At 33.7% G+C, this 11,711-nt stretch overlaps 1 pseudogene; it reads left to right on the top strand.

Moving 5' to 3' along the window:
* Positions 1 to 8,365: 8,365 nt before the first annotated feature.
* LOC110201184 (AN1-type zinc finger protein 1 pseudogene) overlaps positions 8,366 to 11,711 on the top strand; it is a 39,790-nt pseudogene continuing 36,444 nt past the window's right edge.

Below are 11,711 nucleotides of genomic sequence, written 5' to 3'. Positions count from 1 at the left end.
GGAAGATTAGAGATGACTCCTGAGGATGCAGTTGGAGACCTTGGCCTTTTTAAGCAAAAGTCTTTCTGAATTCTCAGTGTGAGGACGGCAACACTTAAAGCAGGATAAGAAATGAGTCAAGGAATGCCCCCTTTTACCTAATTTTTAAAAAATCATTCTGGGAGGGGAAGACCATCAGAGTTTCTGGACAAAACAGAAATAATTACTATTTACATTCACTCTGAGCCATCAGGGCCCAAACAATGACCACTGAGTAGGGCTTGGACCTATTGTTGGTCAGTCAATGAGAACCAGAGTAAATTGGGTTTAAGGCATAGAAAGAAAGAAAGAAAGAAAGAAAGAAAGAAAGAAAGAAAGAAAGAAAGAAAGAAAGAAAAGAAAGAAAGAAAGAAAGAAAGAAAGAAAGAAAGAAAGAAAGAAAGAAAGAAAGAAAGGGAGAGAGAAAGAGAGAGAGAGAGAGAGAGAGAGAGAGAGAAAGGAAGGAAGGAAGGAAGGAAGGAAGGAAGGAAGGAAGGAAGGAAGGAAGGAAGGAAGGAAGGAAGGAAGGAAGGAAGGAAGCTTGTAAACTTCAAGATATCTTGGTAGGTTTCAGCCATGAAAATTTACATTCCTTTAGGCAGAGCACTGGACAGAGGGAGAGGAAAGGAAGGGAGAAGGAAGAAAGGAAGGAGTTGCATTGCTTAACTGGAACTGGCCACTTGGGTGCCCAGTGGGGTGACTTGGACTACTCATAGGTTGTTGTTTGTCCTTCATTCTTGAAGAAGACCATGACATTAGGAAGGTGATGCAATGACTTGCAAATGAATTGGATTTAAGTGAGGGAGGGCTGTGCCTCACTTTCTCCTCTGGAGCCATCTGGGTCTAGATATGGTCCCCCCCCCCATCAAAATGTATGAGATGCAACAAAAAGAGTTCTTAGGGGAAATTTTATATAACTAAAAGCTTTCATCAACAAAGGAGGGAAATAATGAATCAAAGAATTGGCGTGCAACCAAAAAACACTTGAAAAACAAATGCAAAATCTTCAACGAAGCAATAAACTAGAGATGAATAAAACTGAAAATAAAAATATTTAACTGATAAGTAAAACCTGAAGCTGTTTTTTTAAGATAACTAATAAGTAAAGAGTTAGCAAATCTAACTTTTAAAAAAGAGAAAGAAAAACCAAATTGTATCAGAAATGAAAAAGGGAGAACTCAGAGTAATATGGAGAGGAAATAAAATTACCAGAAATTATTTTACTCAGTTATATGCTAACAAAACAGACAATTTTGAGAAACTGGAAGATTACTTACAAAAATGTTAATGCCCAGATTAATTAAAGAAGAAATAGATTATTTACACAACCCAATATCAGAAAAATAAATTGAACAGGCCATAAATGCACTCCCAAGAGGAAAGAAATAACTCTAGCATCAGGTGGATTTACACATAAATTCTATCAACCAAAGAGTAATTAATTCCAATATCACCTAGACTATTTCCAATCATGAGAAAAGTAGACATTGTTCAAATCTCTATGATTCAAATATGGTTTTGATACCTAGAAAGAATACTGCAAACCAAGATCTTTAATAAATATCCATGAAAAATGTTTAAGTAACATATTAGCATACAGGCTACAACAACATATTAACAATATTTTACGTTATGACCAAATTGGCTTTATACAGGGTAGCTAGGTAGTGCAGTGGGAAGAGCACTGGGCCCAGAGTCAGGAAGACTCCTTTTCTTGAGTTCAAATCCAGCACCAGACACTAACTGTGTGACTTTGGGCAAGTCACTTAACCGTTTGCCTCAATTTTTTCATTTGCAAAATAATCTGGAGAAGGAAATGGCAAACTACTCCATTATCTTTATCAAGAAAATCCCAAATGGTGTCACAAAGAATTGGACATGACTGAAATGACTGAACAATAATTAAAAAGGTTGGTTCAAAATAAGGAAGAATATAAATATATCACAAATCATTGTAATAATATAAAAAATTAAAACAGTGTAATTACATTAATAGATACAAGGCTATTGACAAAATCTTGGATGCAATTCTATTAAAAGTTATAGAAAGCATAGGAATAAATGGATTTTTCCTTATTTTAGTAAGTAATATGTTTCTAAATGAAAGAGCTAACATTATATGTTAGATAAAGATTAAAGACCTTTCCAGCAAGATCAAGGTTAAAACACAGATGCTCATTATCATCTCTACTATTTAATATAGTGGTAGAAAAACTAGTAGTAGCAGTAAAGAATGAAAGATTAAATCAAAGCAAAAGTAGTAGGGAAAGAGGAAAAAATATCTATATAGCTTTTTGCAAATAATATGATGATTTCCTTGGAAATCCTAAACAACCATAACTTCCTGTCTCACATCTCCAACTGCCTATTGGACATCTTGGATCCTATGTCATGTAAATATCTTCAGCTTAACATATCTTAACTCATTATATTTCTTTGTAGTTCTAGTGTTTATCACAGTGCATGGCACATGGAAGGTATTTAATGCATGTTGACTGATTACTACTTAATTATTCATATTTTCATTTTCATTTCATGGACTGAGAGTTTTTGTGCTTGGGCCATTTCCCACCAGCACTCTTATGGGTTCAGTGGTCCTAGTCCGTTACATCTCCTCTATACACTTGATACTGCTGCCATTGCTGGTATGGGTAGTGTGGTTGGTATTAGATCCCAACAGTCTGCATCAATCAGTTTTGTCTTAGTTCCCTTGTGGGCTTCCTCACATTCTGGCTTTGGCCTATCTCTATTTTCTTCTCTTACCTTGATTCCCTGTAGGAAGTTGGTTTTCTCTCCTGTTGTGATTGGAATAGGCTTCAGTGCAGTGTTTGAAATCATTGTGATCCTGCCTTACACTACAGCATTGGTGCTCAGATACATTAATTTAGCTATCTCCTTCTGTGGCTCCCAGTTTTGCAAGAAGTTCATGGCAGAACTCATCTCCCTGTTATCCTTATTAGGGATATGATTCTATTCCCAGCTTCTGTTCTGACAGGCAAAGTCCAGGAAAAGGCTTTGGTTTCAGATCACCAGTTACTGGAGCTTGCATTGGCTTGTAACCACCTGTTCAGACTACTGGCTGCCTTCAGGTTCTTGTTGTAGGAGGTCAGGCTAGCTTTCCTAGCATGACTCGTCTACCTTTGTCTGCCAGTATTTTTGTACATTTCTGGTCAGAGGGAAAATGCTTGCTGTTTCTTTTTTATTTTCTTTGTCATCAGTATTTTGAGGTCCGTTTTCAGCTATTTTATAAATTTTATGAGAACTGTATTTCTCTTCAACTCTTCACATCACCATTTTTACCACAGCTATACTTATATATATATTCCATTTATTCCCATTACAGAGTATTCTGATGAAATTGCCATCTGGAATGAGGTTAATTTACTTTCTTTTTTTAAATTTTATTTTTATTGTGAATTTAAACACAGAGAAGGGCATTTTCATATACAGAATGGAATACAAAAAGATTGCATGTGAAATCATGAATCTCCATTTTATACCTTTTGATTTAAAAAAAGTATATAACAATTCCACATTACTTTCAAAACTATACAGATTTTTTTATACTTCTTTCTGAACTTCCTTCAGTTCTTTTCTGTGCATTTAAAAAATGTTTCAGTGGCTCTCTTTTGGAGGCAGAGCATCACTATTGTTAATCCTCCCTTCTTTCTCCAATAAAAACAGAGAAAGGTTAAAAAAAAATCCTAGTTAAAAAATCCATACAGTAGCTATACCCAAAAAGAGTTCCTTTCTTTACTAATTTCCTTTCAAATTTATAAATAGAAAAGTGACACATACATTATGTATAATTCTAAAAAGGTTTTGGAGAATGTGTGGGAATGGTCTATTGAACTCATCCGAAGGTCCATGTGTTGGATTTCACCTGGAAATTTTGGGAGACTCCAGGTGCACATGTAACTCAATACTGAAAGGATTTGAGCTTTGATATGATGAATCAATTCCCTTCTTTGGCCACCGAGCAAAAAGAGCCAATGGTTCAGTAGATTTTTAAAAGGCACTGACCAGCCATCTGCCAATTTTTTCTCCAGATCACTTCAAGAATATTCAAAAGTCTCTAGTCTATAGCAACTGCTGTCAGGTGGCAGCTAAATGTCCTGTACACTTAGACAAACCCAAGCCTTGGCTTTGAACCAATAACTACATCTGTTTTACTTTTTCCCTGAGCATGTTGCCCAACAATGATCCTGAGATAGCTTTGTCCATCTTTAGAAGCAACCTTGTGAATGCAAGAGGTCCCAAGCTCCTGGATCTTTAGTTAGTTCAAGCTGCATTTTGGGATAAATCCCCTTGCAGCTGCTTCAATGCTTTGTAGCAAAGATGACCATCAACCAAGGGATGAATCCAACTTATGGCTTGGCCTAGCCTGCCTGAAGACTTGGACCTGGAGAAAGTTGTTTGGATAATGCAAAGCGGAAGTAAATTGGGAAATGCCCATTTAGAAGTCCTACAAAATGGTTAATATTTTGATAGCCTTAAGTTTCAGCTTCCCACGAGAATATAACAAGACTTACATGATATATTACACACACACACACACACACACACACACACACACACACACACACACAGAGTTAGATTTCCTGTTTTAAGATTTCCTGTCAAGGTAGTATTGTGTGTCATATGTATGTTAAGAATTTCTTTTGTATAGAGGAAATAAACAGCTATAGGAAACCGAATTAATAATGTTCATTTAATGCCTTTCTTTTCCCACTTTGAGAAGCAGTTAAATGTGAACCAAACCTAAGCGTTAAAAAATTTCCCCCGGGACACCAGAGTGCTGGATACCAGAAAATGAGTGGCTCCAATTTTTTGTGGTCAGGTTCTCCCAGGACTAAACTGCATTGACTAATGGACACTGCCTCATCCTTTTGTACCAAATGGTTTCTTTAATTGATTTTTATTGAGTTAGTAATAATTTTTACACTAAACTTAGCAAACATTAAATAAAAAGTGCATTTCCATGTACAAAGCGGGGGGGGGGAAGGATGGTATATGAAGCCATCTCTGCCACCTAAAACTTGATTTTTCCTTTAAGTATGCAATAAATTTAGCATATTATTTTCAGAGCACTCCTGCTTGCCTGTTTCCTACTGATCTCTCTACTTTTACATACATTTAAAAATACTTCAGTTACCCCATTTACTATTTTTTCTTCCCATTTTGGTAACCAATTGCTAGTCTTCCACTTCCAGCTCTCTCCCCAAACTGAAAGAAAACAAGAAAAACCAAAGCCTTTGTGTCAAATATGCATAATTACACACACACACACACACACACACACACACACACACACACACACACACACAAATCCCTACATTGGCTATGTGTGAAAATAAATGTCTTACTCTACATTTAAATCCTCCTTTATCATCAAATGAGAACCAGCAATTGTGTTGCTATTATAGAAAGAGAGAAAAGGATGTGGTAGGTTAGAAGAGGTCCCTTAGACCAGGGCTTCTTAAACTTTTTCTTGTGACCCCTTTTTGCCTAAGAAATTTTTATGTGACCCCAGATATATAGGTATACAAATCAAACACTTACTGATAACACATTATAAAGAAATTTATTTTAAAACAATCCTTTGGTATACATACAATTTTACCATTTATTAAAGATGAAGGTAAATTTGTATGCTAATGAGATGGATTTACTTGTTTATTTTTACACAAACAATTAAATCTTGGTGGAATATTTGATACTGCAAGAAGTAGATCATCTTCAACATTTTTCAGAGTTCATTGATATTTAGATTTTATAATCATCAATGCTGAGAATTCCACTAAACATAAATACATAGTACAAAATGACAAAAGCATGTTTAGGGCCATATCAGAAATTGTTGGAAATTCTGCCCTAATCCCAAGCCAAAATTCATTTAATGATTTTTTTTTAGGAAACTCAAGTTTTAAACCTATATTACTTGATAACTCAGCAAATTCTTCTTGAATTTTTAATGGCAGGTGACTGATGTTTTTTCATTTCAATTCAGTATGGTTTATGAACCCAACTTAGTATTTTAGAGTCAAAATTTGAAGGGAAGTATTTCTGAAACTCTCTTTCAGATGATCAATTACAATTCTTACAGTCAAATCTTTGGGAAGATTGTTTTCAATTGTAAAATCATCTGTAGCTGTAAACATTTCTAAAGAACCATTTTCCACCTTTCTTCCATATGTTAACATTTTTAGTAAAACTTTCAATTTTTATTTTTTAACATAAATATGTTACAATTTTTTCCTTGAAGAGACATGTTTAAATCATTGAGTTTTTTGAAAATATCTGACAGATAGCATAATTTTGAAAGCCATAAGTTGATTATGAAAAAAATAACAAAATTGGATTTCTGCTCAGTCAAAAATATAACAACTTTATCTTTCAATTTCAATAATCTGTTTAAACTTCACCCTTTTGAAAGCCAAGTTACCTCTGCATGTGGTAATAAGCTTTTGTAACTGGAATCCATGTCTTTCCAAAGGTTTGAAAACAAATCATTGTTAAGGGCACAGCTTTTTAATTAAGTTAATGATTTTGATAGTTTTGCAAAGCACATCAATTCTGGTGATTTTTTTTGGCTACAAGTGCCACCTGATGGATCATGCAGTGAGTAAAAATGATATATTCTTTGTCACCAGCTTTAACTTTTGCTACAAATCCAGCATTCTCACCCATCATTGCTCCAGTACTGTCTGTACATACCCATTATTACTCTAGTAGTGTCTGTACAGACTCCAACACAATTTTTCTACTGTAAATCTTCATTTGTGAAAAATTCATCGACTTTAAGATATGTATCTTCCATTCTTGTGTGCCCTTCCAAAGGGCAACCAAATGATAATTCCTCATATGTGCTTCCTTCATAAACATATCTTACATAAAGTAACAATTTGCCATGTTAGAAATATCAGTTGTTTTATCTAACTGAATTGCAAACTGTGGGCTGCCCTTAAGCCTAGTAATAAGATGCTGAAATTGGTCATTACTAATTTCAGAAATTCTTTTGGAAACAGTATCATTCAATAAAGGAATTTTATGAATTTCATCCCCATATTTTTTTCCCTGTGAGCTATTTCTGACATTTTAATAGCAGCAGGCAACATGAGATCTTCTATCACGCAGGACTTTTTAGTTTTTGTAATTAAATAAGTTTTGTAAGATGCAAGTAAATACTTTTCGTTGACAATAACAAATTTTTCAAAACATTTTTCTTTATTTGAATATTTTAAAAGTCATTCAAAATATTCCTTTGATTTATTGCAATATGCTGCATACTTGGTATTAAGATGTTGTTAGTTTGGCTGGTTTCATGCTCTCTGCAGTCAAAACTTCATTACAAATTGAGCAAAGAGGTTTTTCCACACCATCATCATTATCAGGCAAATCTATATAGCAAAAATGATTTGACATGTTTTCTTTTTCTTGTTAATTTAGGTATAGTACAACCTGGTAGCGAAGACTCTGCCATATTATCATCAGTATTTTTACCTCTTCTGTCTAAATTTAGCCACTTATCCATAGCCAAAAAATACTTTTGTCCTAAAATACAAATAAATATTTCTAATAATTTCTTAAATAAATACTAGGTTTAGTTTATGAAATTACATTTGTTTGTGCTTAATTTTAAAAGTTGATGCTCACACTTACAGTGGTGATGGTGGAGAAATATGAAAGGGCTTTTGTCTTTACTTACTGCAATTAAACACTTTTGTTTCTTTAAAGAAGGAAATAACAGCTATTTTAAAAATTAAACATGCTAACACAATACAATCCAAAGATTCATTAATTCGATACTTACATGCTAAGGAATGATGGTAGGAAAATATTAAGGGTCTCTGTTTTCTGTAATTAAACTATTATATTTCTGTAAGAGCAGAAAACTTTGTATGTATGGTAAAATCATTGCAATACAATAGTCTCAAATCTGAGCCAAGGTGTTTCTGACATTCATTGGTGTTGCATGGCATGGTAGCATGCACAGTGGAAAGTGTGCATGCTTTGTGTTTAGAATCAAGACCGCAGTGAAGTCACATGATGCAAGACGAGCAAGCGCTGCTGGAAACACCTCAGATTCATTACTCATTTGATTTCCAACTAATTTTTGATCATTGCATGTTCAGAAACCTTTTACTATTGCCAAATTTTTTGCAACCCCCACATACAAACTCACATTGGGTCATGAACTACAGTTTAAGAAGCACTGCTTTAGACTACTTCCATTGCCAAAATGGCAGAGTGAGGAAGGAACCCTGTGAAGCCTTCCAAAATTCCCTCCAAACAACTTGAAAACCACCTCAGAACTGATCAAGGGGCAGGGAAGCAGCTGATAAGCATGGCAGGAAAGGTCTATCTCACTGGGATGGGAAGGGAGCAAGATCCAAGAGCAGAAGCAGCCAGCTTCACAACAGAGGGCCTGCAGCAAGGTTCCAAGACTCTGGTAATCTACCATTGAGGCCTCTTGCAATCCAGCAGCCCCCTAGACAAGCCATCACTGTGCAGAACAGCCTCAGCCCTGGCACCACCCCCATCACAAACCAACACCAAGGGCTGACCACATTGCTGGCCAGTATTGAAGCCCCACCCTGGGGGTAACCAACAGAACCTGCACCTGGGGCCTGCCAGAAGCTAGACCGCACCCCTGGCACCCTCCAGCAGAGAGGCCCAGTTTCCATAACAACCCAGCAACAGGACCCCACCCCAGGGGCAGCCCCAGCAAGATCCCACCCCCAGGGCCAGCCAACAGATTTTTTTTTTAATTTTGGAATAAAACAAGCATTTCAATGACAATAAAAAGATGATTGCAAATGAAATTAAATCTATCATGTACTACTTGCTATTCCTTTCAAATGTACAACAAAAATATCATATAATTTTTTCCTTTTTTTCTTCCCTCCCCCCACACTCTGCTATTATTAGACACAAATAGGTATATATTTATGTAAAATTATTCTATACATACTTCTATTTATCAGTTCACTCTCTAAATGCAAATAACATCTTTTTTCATATGTTCTTCATAGTTAATTTGGGTATTTATACCCAAAATAAACTATTTGCTTAAAGTCATTCTTAAAAAAATGTTATTACTGTAAACAATATTCTCTTAGTTCTGCTCATTTTGCTCTTCATTATTTCTTGCAAGTCTTTCCATATTTTTCTAAAATCAATAAGTTCTATAGCGCAGCAGTATTTTGTCACAATCATATACCACAACTTGTTCAACCATTCCCCAACTGATGGGCAGGGAGGGGGGAAGGTGGATTACAAGCAATCATTCCCACAACCAGCCCATAAATCTCGCAGTCACTAAGCTACAGGCATCCTGAAATTCTGTGGGAACGATATTGTTCAAGTCTTTGGGGGTCATTACTTGGTTGGTCACAGGACAAGAGCTGTTGAGCAGATTCTACAGTCTTTGGTGCGCAGACACAAGGATGGCAGTGATTGTGAGCATTGTAAAAGTTTTGATTGAACATTTCAAGCTACATTGTCAATCTGACTCTAGCTAGAAAAGACAATTCTAAAAACATATTCATTACACATATCAACTTGACTATCATGAAAATCATAATTCTATACTATCCATGAAAAATTAATATCACTCCAATTACTTAAATCTGATTTTATTTGTGTAAAAAGTCTTTTTTTATAATTTCATTTATATAGTTCCTGGGTTTGTTTTGTCAGGTGTACTCCCAGGCATTTTATACTGTCTAGAGTTATTTTAATTTTTTGTTTGTTTGTTTTTACTATCTCTTCTTGCAAAGTTTTATTTGTGACATAAAGGAATTCTGATGATTTGTATGGATTTACTCTACATCCTGCTATTTGGCTAACATTATTGTTTCAACTAATTTTTTAGTTGAGTCTTAGGAATTTTCCAAGTATATCATCATATCAGCTGCAAAAAGAGATAGTTTTGTTATCTCATTCCCATTCCTTCAATTTATTTTTCTTCTGTTATTGCTATTGCTAGGATTTCCAATACCATATTGAATAATATTGGTGACAGTGGACATCCTTGTTTCACATCTGATCTTACTAGGAAGGTTTTAGTTTATAAAATTACAAATAACGCTCATGGTTTTAGATAAATTTTTTTTATCAACTTAAGGAAAAATCCATTTACGCCAATACTTTCAAGTGTTTTTTTTTTAATAAAAATGAGTGTTGAACTTTTAAAAAACTTTTTCTATATCTATTTACATCATATAATTTTTTTAGCTTTTATTATTAATGTAATCAAAATGTTAATAGTTTTCCTTATATTAAACCATTCTTGCATTTTTGGTATAAATGACACTTAATCATAATGTATAATCTTTGTGATATATTGTTGTAATCTTTTAGGTAGTATTTCATTTGGGATTTTTACATCCATATTCATCAGTGAATTGGTCTATAATTTTCTTTTTCTGTTTTTTCTCTTCTTGGTTTAGGTATCAATAGCATATTTGTTTCATAACAGGAATTTGGTAGGATCCCTTCCTTACCTATTATTCCAAATAATTTATTTAACATTGGAATTAATTGGTCTTTAAGTGTTTGATAGAATTCACTTGCAAATCCATCTGGTCCTGGTACTTTTAGGAAGCTCGTTTATATCCTGTTCTATTTCTTTTTCTAAAATAGATCTATTTAGATATTCTATTTTCTGTTCTGCTAATCTAGACAATTTATATTTTTGTAAATATTATCCTATTTCACTTAAATTGTTAATTTTATTGGCACATAAGTAAGCAAAATAACTCCTTATAACTTTTAATTTTATCTTTAATAGTAGTATATTCACTGTTTTTATTTTTGATATTAGTGATTTGGTTTTCTTTAATTAAAAATCAAATTAACCAATTATTTATCTATTGTATTTGTTTTTCTAATAAAAATCAATTCCTAGTTTTATTTATCATTTCAATGATTTTTTATCTCAGTTTTAGTAATCTCATCTTAAATTTTTAGGATTTCTAATTTAGTGTTTAATTGGGGATTTTTAATTTGTCCTTTTTCTAGTTTTTTAATTGCATACCCAATTCATTAGTCTGCTCTTTATTTTGTTGATTTAAGCATTTAGATACAAATTTGCCTCTAATCACTGCTTTTCCTATATCCCATAGGTTTTGATATGTTTTCTCATTATTGTTATTCTCTTTAATTAAATCCTTGATCATTTTTATGATTTGTTCTTTAACCCAATCATTCTTTAAGATTAGGTTGTTTAATCTCTAATTAGTTTTTAATCTATGTTTCCTTAGTCCCTTGTTAGATATAATTTTTATTACATTATGATCTGAAAAGGACACTTTTAATTTTTCTGCTTTTAACTATAATACTTTTATGTGCTAATATGTGGTCAGTCTTTGTAAAGATACCGTGAACCACTGACAAAAAAGTCAATTCCTTTCTATTTCCATTCACTTCTCTCCAGATATCTACTATATCAAGTTTATCTCAAATTCTATTCACTTCCTTAACTTCTTTTTTATTTATTTTTGTGTTAGATTTATCTACTTCTGAGAGGGGAAGACTAAAGTCCCCTACTATTTCAGTACTACTATCTGTCTCCACTTGTAATTTATTTAACTTTTCCTTTAAAAAATTAGATGCTATAGTATTTGGTACATATGGGTTTAGTATTGATATTGCTTCATTGTCTATGGTACATTTTATCAAAATGTATT

Source organism: Phascolarctos cinereus, unplaced genomic scaffold (genome assembly GCF_003287225.1).
Source record: "Phascolarctos cinereus isolate Bilbo 61053 unplaced genomic scaffold, phaCin_HiC Scaffold_4;HRSCAF=312, whole genome shotgun sequence".
Classification (NCBI taxonomy): Eukaryota; Metazoa; Chordata; class Mammalia; order Diprotodontia; family Phascolarctidae; genus Phascolarctos; species Phascolarctos cinereus.
Note: the sequence above shows the minus strand (reverse complement) of the source record. Positions and strands in the feature narration are given on the sequence as shown.